Source organism: Haliotis rubra, unplaced genomic scaffold, assembly GCF_003918875.1.
Source record: "Haliotis rubra isolate DU_JTF1 unplaced genomic scaffold, ASM391887v1 Scf476, whole genome shotgun sequence".
NCBI classification, from domain to species: Eukaryota; Metazoa; Mollusca; class Gastropoda; order Lepetellida; family Haliotidae; genus Haliotis; species Haliotis rubra.
Genome location: NW_025767164.1, coordinates 179,372 through 202,082, shown reverse-complemented (window position 1 = coordinate 202,082; position 22,711 = coordinate 179,372). Strand labels below are relative to the sequence as shown.

The 22,711-nt window shown below is 44.4% G+C and overlaps 1 long non-coding RNA gene across 1 annotated transcript; it reads left to right on the top strand.

Annotated features, from left to right (window-relative positions):
• Positions 1–1,061: 1,061 nt before the first annotated feature.
• Positions 1,062–22,511, top strand: LOC124290845. Its single transcript, XR_006902054.1, has 5 exons — positions 1,062–1,208; positions 2,556–2,561; positions 6,094–6,100; positions 11,147–11,160; positions 22,499–22,511. It is a non-coding gene; the product is annotated as an uncharacterized LOC124290845 (long non-coding RNA).
• Positions 22,512–22,711: the final 200 nt, after the last annotated feature.

Sequence of the window (22,711 nt, the reverse complement as noted above, 5' to 3'; positions counted from 1 at the left end):
AAATGTAACCTGCCAATTACGGGCCCATTGTGAAATTCTATCTAGATCTTTGTTAAGACAGGTAGCAGCAACTGATGGATCGTCTATGATAACATATAATGAGGTGTCATCCGCAAAGAGACGAATGTTACTGTCAACATCACATACAATATCATTGATGTATATCAGAAAAAGAAGTGGTCCAAGGACAGAGCCCTGGGGTACTCCAGCTAGTACAGTTTTCTTGTCAGATTTAGAGCCGTTAATTGCGACCCGTTGTACTCTATTTTCTAAATAACTTTCAAACCATTGTAATAGTTTGCCTTGGATACCATAGGTTTTCAGTTTATAAATAATTCCTCTATGCCAGACCTTATCAAAGGCTTTACTTATGTCGCAGAAGACTGCTCTAACCTCTTTTCCTTCGTCAAGAGCTTTGGCTATAAAGTTGTACAAAAAGGTTAATTGATTTGTTGTGGAGTCTCCTGTCATGAATCCTGATTGTAAATTATTTGTCATTAAGTCGTTATCTCTTAGGAAATTGAATACATATTTAAATACACATTTCTCAAAGAATTTCGATAAACAAGATGTGAGTGCGACAGGGCGGTAGTTAGAACAGTCATGTACGCTATCTTTCTTGTGAATAGGTATTACCGATGCTTCTTTCCATGGACTGGGAAAAATTGATAGGCTAAGGGACAAATTGAATAATTTCGAAAGTATGGATGTTAGACTATTTGCGGTATATCTAAGTATTTTATTTCCTATCCCATCCGGACCGGTCGCTTTTGATGTGTCCAGTGACATTAAAATATCTCTGACGTCATCGCGGGTTAGAGTGACGTTAGTTAATTTTGGGTTGCAAGGAAACTCGGTATCGGGCAAATCTCGATTTGGATCAGCAATAGTCGACTGAGCGATAAAGTAATTGTTTAAGACATTAGCGATTTCTTCAGGGTCATTATAGATTGCATCGTTAAAGATAATTGTCCCAAATTGATTGTCATTGTTACGTGATTTTATGAACCCTTTCGTCAGACGCCACCACGTTTTCGTACCAATCGAGGTGTTAACAGAGTCTTCAATTTTAGAAACGAAAATTTGTTTAGCAGTTCTAATAGCGGAAGTAACTTTATTTCTTGCTGATCAGAAGTTAGCCCACTTCGTTGGATGGTTACATTTCTTTGCAATTTTATGTAGGCGATTACGTTTCCGAATCAAAGAACGTATTTGGCTCGTCATCCAGAGCGGATCTGCAGGTCTAATAGTGACAGTCTTATTTGGTATATGTTGATCGCAGATTTTCATTATTGTGGATGTTAAATCGGTTGCAATCTTATCTATATTATTGGAAGAAAATAAAATATCACCATCAATATCATCGACACTCTTGTTCATGCTTACAGTATCAACTAACGAATAGTAATAAACTTTCCTCTTATAATTTATAAGGAGGGGAATTGGTTGTTTGATGGTCACAAATATCGGACAATGGTCACTGCAGATAGGGTCAAGGACTCCCGAGTCATTTACAGCTTTAATATTCGAAACAAAAATCAGATCTATCAGGGTACTTGAATGTGGTGTAATTCTAGTTGGTTCGGATATAATCTGTTTAAGGTCATACATCGATTGAAGGTTATCTATTTTAGTTCGATTTTCTCGAAGGACGTCTATATTAAAGTCACCGACAACGATAGTATACATGTTCAGGTCGACGGCGTTACCGACAGATTCCTCAATCAGATCCCAGTACCCCGCGCTCTTATCTGCTCGATAGACGGATCCGATTAGGTAACAACGGTGTTTACACTTTATCTGTATCCACACCGCCTCGAGCCCGTGGGTGTCAAGGTTGTCCATATGCTTGGCGTGTAAGTTGCTTTTGACATAGATCGCGACAACGCCACCACGCGTTTGCCTATCTTTCCTGAATGGTAGGTGATATCCAGGTATTGCTATATCAACACTACGAATGTCTGCATGCAACCAGGATTCAGTAAGACATATCACGTCATAAGACGGTGAGTTGAACAATGTACCTGTCACAGTTGATGATGATGATAACACAAACAAAAACATGCATTTTATTGATGATGAAGAATGTTATCCTATTGATGATCGTAAATCTCATGACACTGATGTTAACAGCTTTGGTCAAATGCTATTGGATGTATGTTATGCACTCCAGTTGTATATAGTTAATGGTAGAGTATACGGTGATACCAGTGGTGAATTTACATATTGTAGCCAACAAGGGTTTAGGGTGAATGATTATTTTATTTGTTCACCAGATTTTTTCAAATTTATAAATATGTTTAATGTTGGAGATCGAGTAGATTCTGATCATCTTCCGTTGGAAATGACTTGTCAATTCAGTAATGTTAACTCTAATGTCAATGATTCAGTCAACAATGTGAAAGAAATACTTTTTTGGAACGAATCATTTTCAACAATATTTTTGAGTAACCTAAAGAAACGGATAACTCCGTGCTTTGAACATCTCCTCGAGAAACTTGATTTTGATGTTAATGAAGTTCTTGGTGATCTTGTTCATGTGTTATTACACTCAGCAAATTGTATGAAGGAACAACTCAGGTCATCTCAGCACCCAAGTAAAGTACAATAAAGTAAAGAATGTCAATCTGCCAGGAGAGACGCCCGTAAACCCTTGAGGGTTTTTCGGTGTAGACGAACAGACCATAACAGAAAACATTTTTGCAAAATGAGAAACAAGTATAAAGCTTGCTACAGAAAATATAAGACTGACATTTCTATACAAAAGGTAAAAAAACTTACTGACTCTCCTTCAAAATGTTGGAAACTGCTTCGGACATTTCGGAAAACGTCAAGTCCAAGATCAAACATTTCGAAAACAGAATGGCTTACTCATTTCAAGAATGTTTTCTCGAATGAATCAGTTTTTAATGATGGCATTGATACACAGCGTGATTTTATGGACGCTTTGCCTGACCCCCCGATAATGATTTAGATATGTATGTTTTAGACACCCCCATTTCAGAAATCGAAATAAGGGAAGGTATATCCAACTTAAAAAATGGTAAATCGCCAGGTCCTGATCAAATTATAATTGAAATGATAAAATGTTCGACGACAGAGCTTTTACCTTTTCTCCAAAAATGTTTTAATACCATATTCGAAAGTTGTATATTTCCCAAAAGCTGGTTGTGTTCCATTATAATTCCAATACATAAGAACGGCTGTGTTACCACGTAAATTGTAATAAAAATGCAAATTGTAATACTTGCAGCAAATTGTAATAAACTTGACGTAAATTGTAATAAAAACGTAAATTGTAATAAAAATTGACTTAAATTGTAATAAAAATTGACTTAAATTGTAATAAAAATTGACGTAAATTGTAATAGTTTTCGTTGCGGTAAAATGTAATAAATATTTACGTAAATTGTAATAACCGTTTTAATCACTCGTAAATACGCGGCTGTTTGTTTTTCGTTGCATTTCATACATCAAATAAGCTTGTTAGGGCGATAACTCAAGAAAGAATTGATGGATTTGGTTCAAACTTGGTACCAAGGTATATTGGCGAGATTCACCGACACAAGTGAAATGGAGTGACCTTGAGATAATTTTCAAGGTCACAGTAAAACTCTGAGGGTTTTGCCAATATAAAAATTGTTAGCGCGATAACCCAAGAAAGAATTGACAAATGTTAGCCAAATGACGAAAATGATATTCGTCCTGATATATAATCGATATAAAATCTCTTACTGTCCTCTGTATCATGTTTTTTCGCAAATATCTTTTGAGGTTTTGATATGTAAAAATATAAAGTTGGGTGGGATGGGGGTGGGTTTCTAACGGGTATATCAAATCAAATCAAATCAAATTAGACATTTGTATAGCGCTACATATCCAGAGTCCTGCTCATGTGCGCTTAGTCGAATGCTCGTTTGAAGAGGATGGTTTTGCGACAAGATCGGAAACTGGTGATATTTTCCGATTTTCTGACATTTTCAGGTAATCAATTCCAGAGTACAGCACCCGGTCTGCTGAATGATCTGTCTCCGTATGTTGTGGTTCGGACAAATGGAATAGCCTAGCTGACTAGCAATGAAAATGCAATACAAATTAAACTTCAGGAAACAAAATATGCAAGAAACATTTTGTATGTTTGAGATTGGTAGAGGTCGGCTAGAATCAAACTTAGACATTAAACTGCACAAAAGGCAATTTGAAACTACAATCGCTTGTTCAAATGACTCCCCCTTCGGTTTACTGAAAGAACTCGAGAAAGAAATGATGGATTTCGTTCAAATTTGGTACCAAGGTTTATTGACGAGATTTACCGACACCACTTGAATTTAGTGACCTTGAGGTCATTTTAAAAGTCACAGCGAAGGTGTAACAGTTTTGCACATGCCAAGTTTGGTAGCCGCGAACTTAGGAAAGAATTAATAGATTTTGATCCAATTTTATAACAAGGTGTATTGGCGGGAATCCCCCTACACCAATTGAAACAAAATATGCAAAAACATGTTGTATATTGGTAAAAGTCAAACTTAGATATTAAACTGCACAAAAAAGCAATTTTAAGCTATAATCGCTTGTTCAAGTGACTCCCCCTTCATGTTTACTGAAAGGGCTTGTTTTCGAGACACTACCCACCCCCTTTCAGTTGACGTCATCATAAGGATATAACTCATCCTAAAGTTTTCACTTATTCAAACATGGTGTCAAGGGTTCAAACTAAATACTGAATGGTCACACAAGTGTTAGCTCTCAATATGTTGTATATCTGGACACAATGTTTTTGAAAATTTAAAATGAGGGTGTCCTAAAAAAACAGTCCCCGTCTAACTGTAAATCAAGCAATCCAAATCTTTGAATGTTGATGATGACGGGAAGTCATCCAATACTATGCTGAACATATTTTATATGATACTATCTGAGGGTATACCATTATGCAAGAGATAGCGCAATAGTGCAGTTGTAAGGCGTCTGCCTATCACGCTGAAGGCCCTGTTTCGAGGAGGCACCGAGGTTCGGTTCCCGAGATGGGCACATTTGCGTAGTATCCTTGGACAAGATACTTAGATCTACACTGTCTCAGTTCACCCAGCTGTAAAATGGGTACCCGTGAGTATGTGCTGGCAATGTGAGTGTTTAGTTCATTGCGCCTAACAGGCACCGTGGCTGTACAGTCCCCAGGGAGTTGAAAAAGTATCGGAAACTACGATAGTGTCCTATGATCGGGGATAGTAATGTACGTAGCGCCGCGAGCAGGCAATGTGCCTGGATGTGAGCGCCATATAAGCGGACTATTACTATTACTAGATACCAAATGGGAGATCGTTTTCCATTTTCTGCAAATTTGCAAGAAACATAATACCCCAATGATGTGATGACTAATATCTCGTTAACCACATTACCCACATGGAAATTTTGGATATGACTTTGCTAATGATTCCTTCAAAATAAAATGGAAGCTTTCTTTTCAAACATTGGACATCGAGAATATAGTTAGTTTGACTACTTTTTCAACGCCCCTCGTAACATACTTAAAAGAAATGAGAACGTCTAAGGAAAAAAGCATTTCGATCTCTGAATACTTCTGAGCTATTTAAATACAAAAGCAAAGGAATAAAGTAAGTAATCTGAAAGGAATAGCCAAGGGAAACTTTTATTCTAATTTTGATAACTATTTATCACCTCAGTCTACTCAATCAGGTGGTTAGTACTTCAGTACGTCATCGGGGCCCACTCCCCTTCTTGTCACTGATGATTCTGGGATACCTTCAGTTTTTACAGATTTGGATAAAGCTCAAACATTAAATGAATATTTGGTATCTGTTTCAAATGTTACTGATGGCGGCAAGACTTTGCCACCTGTTAGCCATCGCTGTGTTAACAGTATAACAAATGTCATTAACACGTCGCAATTTAATTCTGGACTCACAAAAGTCCAGAAACTCTCCGCACTGTGGGTACTTTCTGACAAGTGATTTGACCAAATTAAACATGCAGTTGTTTTGAATATATGCCAAGGATGACATTTTTTTTAAAAATTGCGAAAACTGTAGATATAAACTCGCTCGCCCATGGGCGAGAATGTTTAATTTTGCTCAGAATTCATGTTTTGGAGGTTGTAAATGAATGAGTGTATGTTTATAAGCATCATGACAAAAAATTCAACTCATTTTGACTTAATTCGACTAACTAAGGGCGATATTAAAAAATCTCGCCCATGGGCGAAACATATGTTGGCCCATGGGCGAGAATGTTTAATTTCGCTCAGAATTCATGGTTTGGAGGTTGTAAATGAATGAGTGTATGTTTATAAGCATCATGACACTATTTTCAGCTCATTTTGGCTTAATTCGACTAAGTTAGAACGATATTAAAAACTCTCGCCCATCATATTATATATTCTGTGAGACATGAAATGAAAAATAGTGAAAAAAAATATTCCCCCGAACGGAAGCTCTACCCATTTTAGGTACAATGTGCATGTTATAGAATAGTAGGGAATAGTCTTAAGACGTTTCAACTTTGACCAGGATTCTTCGAACTTGTAACAGTCGTTTGAGAGATCAAAAGAGAAAGGGGTAGTGCGCGATGTATCTGACCGACGTATGTGGAGAACGTTTGAAGAATGTTACTGTATGAATACAATAATTGAAATACCAGTTATGTTTAAAAAGTACCCTCAATCTGATATCCAGAGAGATTATTGTGAAAGATCGCAGTATTTATCTTCATAAACGGGCCAAGATAAAAGTCCATGTCATTCATCCCCATATTATATCCCTTCTATATACAGTACAAGGGACATCGTTGTTATACAGGTAGGGCAAACACTTTCTTCTATAGGTATCTGCCGGTTCACGCTACATACATGTATTCAGATTATCGAGAAAACTAGCGACGCAAGATCTCCTCCATCACACATATAATTGTATACATACCCAGTGATTAGTGATAGCGTTGAAGCAACTTATTAACATTTACGACAGACACTATCAGCTGCAGTAGTACTGCCATACCTAGCATCGTATTTATTACTCTATTACATAAGGTGAAATATCACAGGGTTGTCATGGTAACGATAATTTGGCATACTATTTATTGTCTTACTATTTATTCAGCGATTAGAATTTAAATCAGTTTTGAGGTCAGCATGTTAAGAGAAAAGAAGCCGTGCCTATTAACACTTATCAGAGGGGTACACAAAGTCTGCAGTCTAGACTACCAGTTGTCCGACTTCCATTTGTTTGGAAGTCGCGGTAGCTGAGCGGGTTAGGCGGCTGACTTTGTGTGCTGGCGATTAGGTGCCTGACTCTGAGGGTGTGAGTTCGAATCCCGGATGGGGCTTAACTCAAAAAGTACTAGAATTTGTACTTTACTAAGAAAGTGTATTCCCAAATGTAACATATGTTACATTTGACCACTTTCTAAATGGCATTGTGTAATCATAAGTGAGAAAAGAAGTTGTAAAACGAAAAGTATTGTGATCGAATCTATTGGCCTTTGTAAAAGCAAGTTTCAAGCCACCTACATAAAAACCTGTTTTCATGATAAATATTTGCTGATCCGTGGCATGATTCCGACAATATCATGAGCATGTGTTTGTGAATCATAATCAAATAGTGATGTTATAAGGCGTCCATTCCGCGTCAACAACACATGCAAACGCACGAGAATTGCAATACGAGCCCCTACATCAATGATTCTCCGTGACCTGGAGACACTTGTGATTGAGCGTATTTAGGGACGTAGGGACGTCATACAGACCCTGAAGCAAATATATCCAAGTCCACGCAAGTCTAGAAAATGTGGCAAGTCTAGATTTCCACAGATTCAGGAGAATTTCTCAGGGCTCCTTTTTATTATATTTCTCTTTTTTACTATGAACTTTTTTTCTGTAAATATGTTCATTTCAGAGACTAGTTGTTCGTCTAGTAGGGACGGGTAGAAGGCAAAAAACAAAATGGATATGATGATGATGATGATTTAGGGTTTAACGTCGGCTTTTAGCTGTAGCCAATGTCGCCGACGGGGTAGGTGGGAGGTAAGATAATAATAAATAGGTTTAAAATAAGGAGTAAACCACCGTACCCAAAAAAAATATAAATGCTGGGGCATTAACCTAAGTGGAATTTTGAAGTGAAAAACTTTAAAAACATGAGAAAAAATAAATAAAAAGCCGATATTATGAAGGGAAATGGAGAGAAAAAGGAAAAACAATACACTTGAATTAATTAGTGCTAAGAAATAGAGTTATAACTAGATAGTAATGGTGAAAATGTTGGGCCTATGGTGGGGGTGGGGGTGGGGGTGGGGAGGAAAGGAGATTATAAGGAAGTATAGCATAGTGGGGCATGTATAGGAATGCAGGTAAGCTGCATAATTAGTATAAGGGGATATAATAATGAAAGAAAAATGGGTTAAGTTGGTGGGGGTGGGGGTTGGGGGTAAGGGAGCGAAGTAGGCTGTGGGTAAGGGGCCGTGGCTGTCGGTGAAGATTGCAGGTAAGCTGGCTTGGGTGGATGGCATTGACCTTGCGTTAGAGGGGTTGGGCTGCTTTGTTTACATTTTAGTGGACCATGATTGGCTAGGGGATGGGCGCGGACCTCGCAGCGGATTTAGAGCACCATAGATGAATGAAATTGACTCCCAGGTCTAAATGTGTAGGCATGTGCTGGTGATAGAGTGATAGTATGGGCAAGTGGAATTTTGACGCCTGATCTAAATATATAAGCTAGAAGTGAGTGGTAATGAGAAGGTTTGTTTGGGAGGTTCTAAATTTTTTGGAGTAAGTTAGAGTTTTGAAGGAAGGTGGCTATGGCATGGAATATATTGGGCGGGTTGTGGGGGTTGAGAAGGAGGTGTGTGTTATTGTGGTATTTCGTGGGAATGTTGTTGTGTAATTGCTTAATGTTTGTTTGTTGCAGCTGGCAGTGTGTGAATATGTGGTTTATGTCTTCCTGTGTGTTGCAGTGAGTGCATAATCCGTCCGGATGTCTGTTTTGTTTATAGAGTGTGTAGTTTAAGTTAGTGATGCCTGTGATTAGTCTGGTTATTCCCGTGTCAATGTTTTTGATGTTGGAATATGTGGGAATTTTTCTTATTGGGGATTTAATAATGGATGTGACCCAGGTTGATTTGTACGGAAGCGCTGAAGGGACCTGATGAAATATAATTTATCTTGAGCGCACAAGTTAGTATATTGAGCGCACAAGTTAGTATCTTGAGCGCACAAGTTAGTATCTTGAGCGCACAAGTTAGTTATCTTGAGCGCACAAGTTAATATATTGAGCGCACAAGTTAGTTATCATGAGCGCACAAGTTAGTATCTTGAGCGCACACGTTAGTATGTTGAGCGCTCAACTTAGTATATTGAGATACACTGCTCTATAAGCAGTGCATGTGGAAGCAAGGAGGAGTGGAAACGCGAACTGATTCATGCTTATTTTGGTCTTGGGTTCCAATTCAAACACATAACACATCTTCTTGTCAAAAATCATGGTATAGTATAGTACGCCATACGAAGCGTATTCTGAGGTGCATGTCCCTCTTTCGCACCAGATACCAGATTTGCTGATGTTACAGTGAGTGAGTGAGTACGGTTTACACCGCTTTTGGAAATATTCCAGCAATATCACGGTGGGGAACACGAGAAATGGACTGCACACATTGTACCCGTATGGGAAATCGAACCCAGGCGTGACGATCGGACGCTTTAATCACGAGGCTACCCCGCCGCCCCGCTGATGTTACATACTTTATTGCGGACACCTTCGACGATCTGAACAAAGACATGGTTAGCGTTGATGCATAAAAAATGTACCCTATGCGGTTTAATCGTGAAACAGGATACTGTACGGTCGTTGTTGGACCCAAATGGTGTTCAATTTCGCCCAGGACACTGTCTTCATCGACGTATTTATTCTTCAACTTCCTGTGTTGTTAAAACATGTTATATAAACTACAACACACATACGTATACATAAGGGATTGATACGGAAGAAGTGAAACGGGGAACACGGTATTTTAGTAAGAAATAAAGTCGGTATATATGCTATACGTGCACATACTAATGGATCAAATAAATCAGGCCGGTTTTATATGATATTGTACAGAGTTAAACTGCCATTGTACTCACGTTAGGAAACATTACTGATAAATGCAAACCAAGACTACAGACTATAGTTCCCTGAAAGTGGTCAACTTTACTTCCAATACATCAGACATTAGTTTTATAATTAACATAATTAAGTATAACACTCCATGTTTACATTTTTCATGGTCATGTAATACTATATATACATAATAAAGCCGTAGCAAAAAACAAGTTATCCAAGCTTTACGCTAGTGTTCATAATACTATGTACCAATATAAGAAGTAAGTAAAACCACTATTCATCCCTGCAATAAACTCCTACTCATGCTTATGTTTTAATTCTTATTATGACATTACACAAACCTAGGCCTGCTTTATGTAATAAAGCAAAAAGTGGTAAAATCAGATACAAAGAATAGTATTGACAAGCATAAAGACGATGAACGTTTACATGATAAACATTATCAATTTTCATGATACAATTGCATACTTTTACATAATCTCATCATAAACACCTCTAGTTAACTCCGACTTTGTATCGTTTGAAATCTTCCAAAAAGGATATAAGTTTGTACATTTTAGCAAGCAGTCAAGCAAATGTGCGTTCCATTAATGCCATTAGATGCTAAACACGAAGTTGGGCGCTCAAGATATTAACTTGTGCGCTCAAGATACTAGCTTGTGCGCTCGAGATACTAACTTGAGCGCTCAAGATATTAACTTGTGCGCTCAAGATACTAACTTGTGCGCTCAAGATACTAACTTGTGCGCTCAAGATATTAACTTGTGCGCTCAAGATAACTAACTTGTGCTCTCAAGATAAGTAACTTGTGTGCTCAAGATATTAACTTGAGCGCTCAAGATATTAACTTGAGCGCTCAAGATAAGTAACTTGTGCGCTCAAGATATTAACTTGTGCGCTGAAGATACTAACTTGTGCGCTCAAGATAACTAACTTGAGCGCTCAAGATATTAACTTGTGCGCTCAAGATAATTTTTATTTCATGAGGTCCCTTCAGCGCTTCCGTAGATTTGTTTGTGTTGATGTTGTGTTGAAAGTTGGTATTTGATATGTTTGTTTTAATTCGTTGGTTTCACATTAATTTTCGACTCGCTGTGCGCATGCGTAGAGCGTGTAAAAATATCCTCCGGCCATATCCGGTTTGGTCGTATTAGCGATATTGTAAACACGCTCTAAATAAATGCTGTATAAAAATTATTTACGCGTGACAACTGTTCATAGTTGAGTACATACATCAATTTGCCTATGCTTTTCAATATTTGATGTCCTATTTTGGTGGCATTGCATCAGAGATGTGTTTTTTTACTTGTGAGAAGGGGATGTGCAGGAAGGACGGTGGACGGGTGGTGGTGAGATGTGTTTATACAAGAGCTTGTTAACAAACGTTAAGCTATTTATTTAACTGATTCCGGTCCCTTCCATTCATAAATGAATTGAGATTAGTTAAATTCGACATAAAACCATATATTTGTTTTGATTTTTGCTTCCTTTAGAGTGCGTTTACACTATCGGTAAAGCTTACCACCAAACCGGATATGGCCTGAGGATATTTTTACACGCTCTGCGCATGCGCACAGCGAGTCTAAAATTAATGTGAAACCAACGAATGAGGTTTTTTATTTCTGCTTTGGATGTGTGGAAGTTGAGGTTTGATGATGTATGGGATGTGGCGAGTTTAGCTGCTGTATCGGCGGTATCATTTCCTGTGATGTTTGAGTGGCTGGGTATCCATGTGAATGTGATATTTTTGTTTGAGCGTGTGAGTGAGTCTGTTTGGATAATTATATTGTGTATGAGGTCTGGGCGCGATTTAGAATGCATGTTGTGAAGTTGTTTGATAGAGTTGAGTGAATCGGATAGTATAAGGAAGTTTGTTTGGGGAAGGGAGGGTATTAGGTGTAATGCAGTGAGAATGGTAGTGAGTTCGGCAGTGTTTATTGTGGTGTAGTTGGTATAGTGAAAATTTGTTGTGATGGGAGGGGTTTGTTGAACGTGTATGCCTAGGCCTGTGGGTTTGTTAGTGCTGACTGATGCATCTGTATATATATGTGTGTGTTTGGGGTAGTTTGTATTTAAGTAGTTGTTTGTGATATTAGTTGTGGTGGATTGAGGGGTGTTTTTAGGTAGTTGTTTGAGGATTGTGTGAAGGGACATGTCTGTGATGGGTGGGGGTTTGTTGTGAATGTAAGTAGTGTGCAACGTCTCCCTGGGATCATTTTCAAGATGGCGGCACATCCGGTCCCCATGGGCGCCGCCATCTTGGATCAAGATGGCGACCCACGGTGACCGGATGTGCCGCCATCAGGAAGATCACTCGTGTTCCGGTTCCGGTGCTTCAGTTCCGGTGGGTGCGCACGCATCGCGATGACGTCACGACCGGTTCCGGTGGGGTGCGCGCGCATGACGATGACGTCACCTCCGGGCCAAGATGGCGGACGCGTTTCAAGATGGCGACCCATCCGGTGGGATCGCGTGAGATCTCGCGGGATCTCGTGGAGTCTCGCGGGATCTCGCGAGCGTAGACGCGTTTCAAGATGGCGGAACGGACGAGCGGCGGACGGGACGGGACGGGACGGAGAGGGAAGGGAAGGAGAGGAAAGGAGAGGGAAGGAGAGGGAAGGAGGGAGAGAGAGGGGGTGAGGCGGACACGATGGCGTGGCTGGACAAGTGTGTGTGTGTGTGTGGGTGGTTAAAACACATTGGATGGAGCATTCTTTCGAGCCAGGTGGGTGGCCCTGAAAAGGGCCGTTGGTATGTGAATCAGTCAGCCAGGTTAGCATTTTAGAGTTAATGGACACAGCATCGCCACCCTCCTTACCGGCATGGCAGTGCCAACGATGTCATGGCTGCCTGCCTGTTTACGCTAATGGGACTGATGACTATCGTGGTACCTTCCAATGTGTGTACTGTGGCACTGTCTTGAAGGACACGTACATCAGGCGCTTGACTCATGGGAGCAAGTGCCCCATCAAGACAAAGATGACCATCCATCCCTGCCAATGTATGACCCCACTGTGGTCCCTGGAGTGAGGTACACTCCGAAAAAACGGCCCTTTTCAGGGCCATCCATCTCTCTCAAAAGAAAGGTTCGTTTCAATGCCAACAACAATAACAACAACACTAGGTTGACATTTTTTCAAACGTTTTATTTCCCCCGCTAACAAGAACACTTTGACAAAAGAGACAGGATTAGGGGCGTCCCTGATCTTTTGTTTACAAACGGTATGAACTGTAACATTAGAACTGTAACATCAGAACTGTAACATCATCACATCAGAACGATAAGGTTGTGTCCTTTGGCAGGGGTGTGGATCATGGTCAGCGTTGTTGTTGTTGTCTGTCAGGCGTGTGGGTTGAAACCAACGTCTTACACGTTCTTCATTGACGAGGGTATCGTAGGGATCAAACTGTTCCATCACTTCGTCAAAAGACCATCCACGGGCACGATGAGCCAGTACATACAAACAGTACATTCCACAAGAGGCACTGAACCAGGGTTGAAGTGACTGGCCATTCCACCGTTGTTGGAGCCATCCGGCGAAGGTCATGACATTCCGAAAGTCTGGATGCTGTTGATAGGGATGGCGTCCATAACTGTCAAAGTAGTCCATGACACCTGGTACTGGGCGATACACGCACACCCAGTGTTGTCCTGGGAGATGACTGGGGTCCGTGTTGACAATGTAGGCTTTAGGATAATGTCCCTCCTGCTGTTCACACAGCACGGTGGTGGCAAAGTGATCTCGGGCAAAGGTACCTTGGTAGAGGGGTCGCAGCAGGGGATCCTGTTGTACGTAGGCGTTCAAGTGTCTGGTCGTCAAGCCACTGTCGTCGTCATCCATCCTTAGACCATCAGAGCGTTGCGGAACCGATCAATTTCCAAAACGCTTTCGTATTCCTCGTAGCAGACGAGCGTGACGGGGCGTGGTAGGGGTTCTGCAAACTGAAGTTCAAGTCCCAACTTGCCCGTCTGTCGTGGGTAGTTATACCCTTCATCTGCACCCAGATCCGCCGTCAGATCCACCACCCACACGGTGAATCCGTTCCTGAATTCGTCCAGGGTGAGGTTGCAGGGATGTTCTTGCCACAGGTGTCCCGTGTTGCGGAACAGGTTCATGTACAACTGTTTGAGCGAGGCACTGTTGTCCTGAAAGTCGCTTTTGATTTCGGTGCCATGCACTTCTTGCCCATTGAGTTTCAGCTTGAGACTGGTCACGTTGTTGTGCTTGAAATGGTAGGGGTTCTTTTCCTTGCTGCCGGCAAAAAGCATCATTGTCCACCAATCCCAACACCACTCGTTTGGGCAGTTGGCCTCCAATCAGTTGATCTTTGTGGAAATCGCGTCCTCCTCCTGAAATGTCGTGGGCTGTGACTTGGACTCGGGTCAAAGGATATTTGGCCGTGACTCCTGGTGACATGTGTTTCACGTGTTGTTCCCGTATGGCAGGATCAATGTTGACTTGGCGCACGTAAAACTCGGCTTTGGTCAGTTCAAATCGGCACTCGACGTCTCCAGCACTCATCAAGTAGAAATCACTCGGGCTGCGAATCAGTTCTAGTTTCATGGGGACTCCATCCACCAGGTACCGGTCTTGGAGAAACAGGTCACAGTGGAGACGTCCTGTCAGTTCCACGTCTCGGGTGGGTAGAATGGCCCCTCGTCGTGCGACAAGTCCTGCGTTGGCATTCTGGGCGACAGCATTAAAGTGCTCCATTTTTCCAGCTTCATCGGTGTACCATCCTGGACACTGGAGATGGGTCCCTTTGGCTGCCTTCCCATAACTCAGCAACGTTTCCAAATAGGCTCGGTAGGGATAGGTACCCATGGAAGGAGTAATTTCCAGTTGGTTGTGTCCCACTTGTACACGCACTTCACGAAAGAGGGAATGCATCATGTTGTTCACCGTGGACACGGCGAGTGCCCCATCGCCCTCATGAACTGCATTCGTACCATCTGTATTCTTGATTTTGAGGCAGATGCGGAGGTAACACTGGCTCAAATCGATGTAGGCATTGACAGGGTTAGCAATGTTAAATTGGAGGGGGCCCGCGACCGAAGGGGGTGCCAGAGGGCTGTATCGAATCCACTGACCTTCTTGGACGGACGTCACCACAGGGGGCACAGAAAAGAGATCCAGTTGGGCCTTGGAGCATTCACAGGCATCTCGGCGCATCATCTTGACAGCTGATCTGGACCGCAGGTCTGCACAACAGGTCTTGACCCTACGGTGTCTGGTGTTGAACTGAACTCCTTTCTCATCGGGGTGGGTCTTTATCTCTTTCTCTCAAAACAAGGGTTTACGTTTCTTGGTGGATCCCACAGGCTGTTTCCGTTTTCGTTTGCGAGCGGGTGATCCTGGTGGTGGTAGTGGGTGCTGTCGCAAGGTGGCAAGTAAGGCTTGTTTTCCATGATGTTTCAAACTGTCCCCCACACTTCGGTGTCCTGAACTGATATCTTCCACCAATCCCGGCAACATCTTGACGCCTGATTTGAGAGCGGATTTTCCCACCGTCTTGAGGATGGAGAGCGCTGAACGTCCCAAGTTTCCCAAGATGTTACCGAAACCTCTCCCTCGTTGATGAATGCGTCCTCGGTACACGGTTAAGCTGCCTCCTCGCTGCTGTCCACCCAAACCGCTGCCGCTGTGGTATCTGATACACTGGTGGCCTACCATGTTGAGTCTCAGTACGTACCCAGGCGACGGGGACGATAATGAAGTGTCACGATGGCCTTCCCACTCTGGAATGGCACAAGACGTCCTACGTCATCCGTTAAATAGATTCGAATGGTATCCGTGGTTCCCTGACGCAATCCCATGTAGCGTAGGTGCTGAGGGGTTTTGATCACGACGCTGTCTTCCATCATCTGGCGCGACACGGGGACATACATCAGTAAGGGAGCCATGGTATCCCCGACGATTTGATCTTCCACCGCATCCGAGTAGACGTACACGGTATCAAAACCAGCCAGATGGTGTGCTTCCTTTACACCCACGACGAGAGGACGGTCAAACACAGCCACCTGGACAGGCTGAGCAGAGACTTGGCTTATTTCTTCTGCTTCGTCCACCATGGGCAGCTGTATGAATCCCAGCATACGTACTAAAGGAGCAGGCAACACCAATCGGGTGGTGTAGGCAGACTTGAAGGCATCGTGGCCAGGTAGGTTTGAGGTTCTGCAGGGGGAACCCGTCATGGCTCTGCACATGTCTTTCGGGGTGGGAGCATAAAAGTTGACATGCGTTTTGCCACGCATGTCAAATCGGAGGTCTTCTTTGGGGTAGTTCACGGTGACGGTGAAACGACCTCGATCATCTGCTAGGTATACTCCTCGAACATCTGCTGTATGCTTTTCCAACAGTTGTGTACAGGTGCGTTGAAGCAAGATGTTCAGTCTCTGGACCAGTTGGCGGCTGGTATACGCTCCTTCTGGAATAATGACCTTTTTCGCTGACGGCTTTGATGATGCCTGGGTTCTCTTCTGTCACGGTCGCATCCTGTGCTGTTGAACTGTAAGTCCGGGTCATGCGTTCCAAGTTCACATGAAGGACAAACCAGTTGAAGGGGTACGACACATTGTACCATGTCATGGGGAAATGAAGTTCACTGACGGCGACTTCCCACTCTTGGCGATTCACTTGAATGGGAAAGGGTAGTTTGACTTCGTAATGATTCACACGGTAATGATCCCTGGGAAACGAGCGTCGGGCTGGTTTGTGCAAGGTGTACGTGTCCTGGGTTTTCAACCATTGCCGCACCTGGCGTTGGGTGGGCCTTGGCCCCGTTTTGCTTCCCCCCTTCTTGGGACCCCCATTCCTGGGTCCCCCCTTCTTGGGTCCTGCTTTGGCTTGATGTCCTGCTTTGGCTTGATGTCCTGCTGCTTGCCACAAGGCAAGCCACCCTCCATAGCCTGCTGGGTGTTTGGGATCGTAATAGGTGTGGTGGAGCCATCGTGTCCATGCAGGTGACAAAGACGATGATGATGATGCTTTGCTGATGTTGTTGTTGTTTCTCTTTGGACGTCTCATGATGACACTGTCGTTGACATCACCCTCTGCTCCCTTTTATTAAAAGTGAATCCACTGACGAACCCGGTTGAGAGGGGAGGAGGGGGTCTCTACAGCTTTTTTCTTCTTCTGGGGTTCCAGAGGAAGGTTGGATGCAGGGGGTGTCAAAAACAAGTCAGCGGGTGGAGGGTGTGGACGCTTCACGGGGGTGTCAGGAGGCTGGGTGGATGACCCTTTGGTTTTCATCATCCAGGACCAACGTAGAGGGTTACCAATCAGTTCATGGGGTACATTGCTGGAAGCGAGATACTGACCCAGAATATTCCAACCCCGTGGAGGGCCTAATTTGGTACGTTGTCGAACAAGATCATTGATGAGATCCACCATGTGCGTCCCAGGCATGGGTTCCCCTTCCACCACGAATTGACCCGCCTCATTCCAACCCAAGTCGGGATGAGCACGAATACGGGCCATCAACTGCCTGGCCTTGGTCTGTAGCGTTTTGGGAACCGTTTGCACGACTTCATTCAGAATGGCTTCGACATCATCGGGTTCTGAAACAAAAAAGAACAAACAAACCATGAGCCACTGCTCTACGACCGGCTTCGCGGACTCCTTCTTAGGAAGGCGACCTCTACGCGGGACGAACACGAGTGTGACTCAGTAAGTCAACCGTACTTACGGTGAGGAGATCCAGTCCTGGGGGTGCCAACCCTGGGAGTGCCGTCCTGGGGGTGCCCGTGGCCTCTAAAGGTCGTGGTTTGACAGCGGCTTGGTCTTGAAACGCCAAGGTGTGTTGCAACAAGGTGTTATACTGCTGCTCTCGGTCCCTAAAAGGAACCGTGTCATCACGGACGAGGGTATCCATATCGTGAAGCGTGTGCACGTTTCTGTTCCAACAGGTTGGACTTGAGCAAATGCCGTTGACGTTTTTCTTCTTGCAGACTTTGCCATACCTCTTCTGGGACCATCACCATCTTCCGTGCATGCTTCATCTTGGTGGTAGGACGGTGCAGATGCAACTAACCCCAATCTAGGATGTGTCCTCTATTTATGATCTTCCTTGAGGATCTTCCTTGAGGATCTTCCTTGAGGATCATCTACCCAACAGGCCAGACACCAAGGGACCCACCACCGATGCCAAGGCAGACAAGAGACCTAATCCCCTTCCTTTCTGCTGTAAAAGTTGACGTTTCTTGGACACAGACACCTTCTTTTTCATCAACGTATGCATCAGTGACCCATGCTTTTGTAAACGTTGACGTTGCTGTGCTGTCATAGGAATGTTGCCTCCATACAAATTCACCACGCATTCACAGATGGCTTGAATCAGTTCCGATGGGGCCTGTTTCAAAATAGCCTGTCGCATGGCTGGTGTCGCAGAAGGACTACACACATGACAGAGCGCTTCTTTGTGACGCTTCAAACGTGCCGACATGATGATGGTGTCGTCCCTGCAGCTGCTACCGTTGAACTGACCAGGATGGGGGTGGGAGGCCTCTATTTATGGTAATGTCGCTGGAGGGAGTGGGGGTAATGCCGTTGTGGTCTTCTTCTTCTTTTGACTTCGTAACACCATCCGGGTCAAGGCTGCACCTGGGGCTGAGGGTGAAGTGACCCTTTTCTTCTTCTTCTTCTTGTTCTCTTGTCGGGTGGGTGACTTGCGACGCTGGGGTTGCTTAGGGGCACGGCGGCGACGGCGAGGTGCTGAGGGCTTCTGCTGTTTTTCCTGTAGGTAGGACTGCCAGTTCAGCAAGATACGGGTCAACACACCAGCCAACGTACCACTTCCACTGCGTTTCATCAGGTAACTCAGGCGTTCATCCATAGGTAGTCGTGGATTCGCAATCTTGGTCAGCATGTCTTGGTGCCTCAACAGCCAGGTCTTGTGCTGCGTCTTCAAAGGAACACGTCCTGCTCGCAGATTTCTCACGGCAATGACAAACCATTGCAACAGTCGATGACGTCCTTTGACAGCCCGCAGCTCTCTGCCGAAAGGAGTCGTTTCTTCACGATGATGGGTTTGACTTTTCTGCGGGCGGGCATGCTTCTGTGGCTTCCTTTGCGTGGGGTGCCCGGGCTGGGGCGTTTAGCACCCGTGCGTTTCTTGCCGGTGCGTTTGGTGCTGGTGGTACGAGGTTGGGTCAAGGGTTGAAAGGGTTGGATCATGGTGGGAGAGAGGGGAGACGATGGAAATGAAGGGGGAGAGGCCGGAAAAGAAGAAGGGGGAGAGAAGGCAGCAGGAGAGGCACGATACGTACTGACAGGGACAAACGTGTTCATGGTGGGTGCTGTGGGGTACAACTGCTTTAAGGAACGTCTTTGTTTGGAGGAGGAGGAGGAAGCAGAGGGAGGAGGAGCACTTAGACTTTCGTACAGTCGTTGCACACCTGACCGATGTTGTTCGGTGGGATCACGACCCAAGGTGGTCAGGAGTGTTTTATGGATCGGTTTAAACAACCCTGTGGCAACAGCACGTTTGCGGGGCTGGGTCTGTTTCCGTCTGTCTCCCATGGCAGCTCTGGGTCAACTGACCGTAGGGTAGACGATCATCTCTATTTATCACGACTTGGGAATGTAAAGGGTGGTGGGGTTACGAAAGAGATGGGACCGTACACGGTGCTCTTTGGCCGTGGTCGGTTTCAAGTCCAGAAACAAATAGGAATAAGGAGCCAAAGTGGCATCCTCATAGGCTTCCCGAAGGAAGGCCGTCTGTCCTGGAAAGATTTGTCTGGCCAAGTGATCCATTTGCGAGGCGTCCCTCGGGTTTTTAAACAGCACCATGTAGTGGGCATTTAAACTAATGGTGCGATGATGAGGCGATGAAGCAAAGAGGTTTTGCGTCAAGTACAACACGGACGTGTTGCGATGATGACTTTTCTTGGTAAACCATCGCAGGACTTCGGCTTCTTCCTCTTTGGTATTGTCGCCCAGCAAATCATCAATGATCAACCAATGGGGCGTAGGCAAACCCTTCTCGGCCTTACCCCCAGACCCTGCAGGTAACTGCGTGTTGGCTTCCCCCATGGTTTGCACAAACGTCAGGGGTATCCCTAACCTCGAAGTCAGAACTTCCAAGTCCTCATGCATGGGTTGCCATTCACTGTACACCCACACGATGCCCTGAGGTGGAAGATCTAGGATCCCCGGTTGAAACACATGTTCCATGAAGGCTTTGACAAACGATGTTTTACCTGACCCTGTAGGGCCTGCAATTAACATGGTAAAGGGATGACGTAACGTGAGTGGGGTGACCATGGCCTCCACCAGGTCTGAGTCTAACACTGTCCCTGATAGTGTCCCTGACATACTGACACACGTCTTACCACCCTGCGGGTTGCACCGGAAATGACCTCTAAGAGCTAAGATCCCTGAAGATATAGAAGACACAACCCTTTGAAATGGAATTCACATTTTATTGAGGAACAACATCAACATGGCAAACAGATCAACAATAATGATGCATTAACAGATCAACAACAACAGGTCATCCACAGATCACCACCAGTTCAGGTGATCCTCGGGATTGCAGGTCGAACACCGTAAAAAGTCCATTTGTCCGGGATGAAAATGATTTTCATCGTTAAACATGGGGATGTCGGCAAAAGTCTCTGGCTCCTCCTCTGGAGCCGTCACTGAAGTCATCACCAGATCCGTCTCTGGAGCCCTCACTGAAGTCGTCTCTGGAGCCCTCTCTGGAGTTGTCTGCTCTGCTTCCATGGTGATAGCCATCGGGAGTAGATCATACAAGTCTTGAAGATCTGGAGGTAACTCTGCCGGGGGGATCTCTTGGGGGCTAGCAGGACTGATCCCTTGACCCTTCTCGCTCTCCCACAAGTCAGTCATCTCCAACTGTTTCTTTGGAGTCTGGGGTGCTTTGAGACTCTTAGGCTTTGGGGGTGCCTTCTTGGTGAGTGTCTTGGGAGGGGACGTCTTCTTGGTGACTGTCTTGGTGGGGGCCTCCTTGTTTGACTTCTTCTTCTGTTTCTTTGGAGAAGTCGTGGCCAGGGTCCCCTGGGGAGGTGACGTCATCTTGGTGGGTGCCTTGGGAAGGGGTGGGGTGGAGACCTTCTTCTTCTTCTTTGGAGAAGTCTTGGCAGGAGTGGTCTTGGGAGGTATTCTTTTTCGAGGCACGGGCTTGGGCGTCATGTCGGTGACCTCTGGATCATTGGAGAACAAAGGTAGAGTGCAGGTGGCATATCGAAGACTATAGCTGGGTGGGTGAGGCCAGAGTTTCACCTGGAGTTTGGCCAGCAGCTTGCTGTACAGCACACCATGGTCATAGGTCATAGGACGCCCATTCCTCAACTTGAACACGATGTGGAACAGCTTGTTGAGGAAGGTCTCCCCTGCATTTTCCTTGGCATAAGCATCGTTGATACCGATGAGGATCAAGCGAGGACACGATCTGTTGGCGCTGTCGGAGAGGATACGTAAGTGGTCTTGGTGATACGCCATCCAGTAATAGTCTTCCTCAGTCAACTCACAGAAGCGACCCATCATGCCATACAGTGTTTCTCTTTTCGGCTGAATATCTGCCAGCTTGCGGATGATCGACGGCAACTTTTGTTCCATCACACGCAACCGGTCCTGGAGATCCATGTAGTTGGTCTTGTATAACTGGCTTTGAGTCATCATGGTGTTGTGGAGATGGGCCATGTCAGAAGCAAGGTCCTTTGCCTGCGAAGCCAAGTTGACGAAGGAAGAAGGGAGGTTGCCTGGAGATGCCATCTTCAACGACTGAACTGATGCAACTGATGACCCGCTCAATCGATCCTGCGTTTTTATAGGCAGCACCAGCAGCGCGAGCTATGACGTCACTTCAAATGACGTCACTTCAAATGGCGTCACGATCGTGTTGTTTCTGGATGGCCTCTTGCACTGCTTTTCTGAACTGTTCTATAAAGTGTCTCTCTTCTAGATAGGTGGCAAGCACAAAGAGCAGCGTGAACAGCATGATGACGAATCACGATGGGGTCAGAGTCTTTTTATAGAGATACACAGGATGACGTCACGTGGCGCGTGCATGGATGACGTCACGTGCATGGATGACGTCATTGGATGACGTCATTGGAGTTGGTCCATGGATGACGTCACTCACAACAACAACAGCGTGTCACGAAGATGCATGAGCGCTTTTCCCAACTTGTTTTTCCCCGACCATGTCCAGGGTTTGTCAATATTCGGATGAGATACACCCATTCCTATTCCCCATCTTTGATCGTAGGGGCTAGCTTCAGCTAACGACTTTGGGTAGGATTGAATCAATCTCTGTTTCAAGTCCTTGTTCTGGGAAAATTTAGCCGTGATCGCCTTGGTCATCACCTCAAGACTGACCGTGTCCCACACTGTTTGAGTAAAGCCTTTCACACATCGCCCCAGACGTTTTTGCTTTGCTGGAACAGCCTCTTGCAGAATACGCGTCGCACTGTCCAAATCTCCAAAGTACATGGCTTTAGAGTACATGTAACACTGTTCAACACAATTAAATGTAACACCATCCAAGGTAAACACTGCTGGATGAAAGTTGCTGAACGGTGACTGGATTCCATAGAAGAATAACCAGGGGAGTGTCACTTGTGACTGTGCCTTGTC